Source organism: Sinocyclocheilus rhinocerous, unplaced genomic scaffold (assembly GCF_001515625.1).
Source record: "Sinocyclocheilus rhinocerous isolate Xijiao unplaced genomic scaffold, SAMN03320098_v1.1 scaffold493, whole genome shotgun sequence".
Classification (NCBI taxonomy): domain Eukaryota; kingdom Metazoa; phylum Chordata; class Actinopteri; order Cypriniformes; family Cyprinidae; genus Sinocyclocheilus; species Sinocyclocheilus rhinocerous.
The window spans coordinates 183,331-185,418 of NW_015626376.1; positions in this window are offsets into that span (position 1 = coordinate 183,331).

Consider the following 2,088-nt stretch of genomic DNA (forward strand, 5'->3'; position numbering starts at 1 on the left):
TCGCTCGGCTCGGCTAATGTCCGTTCCATGCACTGATCGCGCTCTCCTCCACATCACGAGTAGACACGCCCCTTATTGCTGATTGGTTACAAGTTTGTTTTGCGATTCGGCCCGAATCAGTTTTCTAAAGTGTTTTTGAAAAATCACTTACTCTGCCTTTAAGAACTAGTTATTATTATTATTATTTCCATCACATATAAGTAGGCTACAAGACCAAAAATACAAGGCAGATAGAAAGCAATGTCGTACAGCTTAAAGCATGTAAGACAGAATAACAACAACAACACATAAAATGAACATAAACATAAATACGGAAGAAAAGAATATAGAAAAGGTGTAATCAGTCTTACTTAAATTATTGTATACTAGATATAAATTAATTATTAAATAGATGACTAACTTTTTGGACGGTTGACCCAAAAAAATGACAATCCTGGTTACTCATCCACCCTCATGTGGTTACAAACCTGTAGTAGTATGAGTAAATCATGACGGAATTTTCATTTTTGGGTGAATCAACCCTTTAATATAACATTTAATGAATGAGTGAATTTAAAAAAGAAAAGAAAAAAAAAGAAACTTTCACAATCCGTGTATCATTCGATCATTCGTTTTTTGATTTAATATTGAAAGTAGAAAAATGAGAAAACAGCTCCTTTTTCGTTTTTTGTTTTTTTTTCCAAAAAACGAAAAACAAGAATTCAGCTTAAATTTTCGCTTTTCTTTCATGGGTGGAAAAATGAATAAACAGCTTGAATATTCGATTTCTACACATGGGCGGGAATTAAACGCCCCTTTCTGCTGATTGGTCAGCCGAAGATCAAACAGTGCCATCATCAGTTCTTCTGCAGTATCACGCGACAGAATAATAGTCCTCCACTGCTGCAGTTGTATTGATTCTTAACGCATTTATTGCAACTACATTTAGTCTTTTTTCATCAAACAAACAGGCTAATGAATAGCTCGACACAACTCATATCTGGGCAGAGTCTAGACAGGGCTTTCTTCTGTGTAGATATAAATTCTATTCTTTGCATCAGCTGGGCATGGCAGGGTATGATATGACAGCTGTCATAGCCTACCCTGCTCACCCAGTAAGTCTGTTTGTTTAAGTAATTAATTAATTAATTAGTTTAAAAATAAATACTTTAAACACTAAGACAAAAAGGAAAGAATAATAAATTGGCTTGGGTATATATAGGCCTATGTTCACGCAAGAACTGCCATTCTGACTGACAACCGGAGAACAACAGATATTAAATAGCCTACTGTTAGAGTTATATAATGTAGTCTTGTGTTTTATTAAAATTGATTATAATTGATATCTCAAAAGGATATGCACGTGTGCGCGGCGTGAGCTGCTGCGCACTCGCACTGCAACGCAAGATTTTCATAAAATATAATAACTTGCCATTTCCATTTGTTTCTCACCAAACCCTCAGCATACCTTCAGAATGCTTGGAATATAAGCCACGAGATGCATAGGATTATTTTACGACAGATATGCATCCGCTTCAAAAAAAAAACAAACAAAAAAAAACTAAAGTCACCATTCTCTGCCATTAAATTGGCAAGTGCGAGCAGGACATTTTTGTGTTATTAAGTAATAAGCCTTTAGAACAACATTAAGGTGAATATTCACTCTAGTTCACACAGTTCCAATAAATTGCGATAGGTTAAATAAACTCAATAAGCAGACAGACGCGACTACAGTCAAGCGCAGAAGTGCACAGGAAATAAGCAGCAGTCATATTTAAAGCAGTTTAAATTAATATTGAGTACTGATTGATGTTCACTTGGATTTTTTTCCCCATCGAGGGGAAATAACGTAATATTCTGTCATTTATAGTCGTATGGTACAATGTATATTTTTATTTGTGTAACGTTACGTTCAAAATAACTACAAAATGCCTTTGAAAAATAAAGAGAACAACACAATGCGCTGCTTTAGTGCGTCTCGGTCTCCTTGAGCATCTTTCTGGCGCATGCCACAAACATGAACCACAGCGAATACTTGTCTTTTAAAAGGCTTCATTTAGATCAGGGGTGTCAAACTCAATTCCTGGAGGGCCGGAGCCCTGCAGAGCT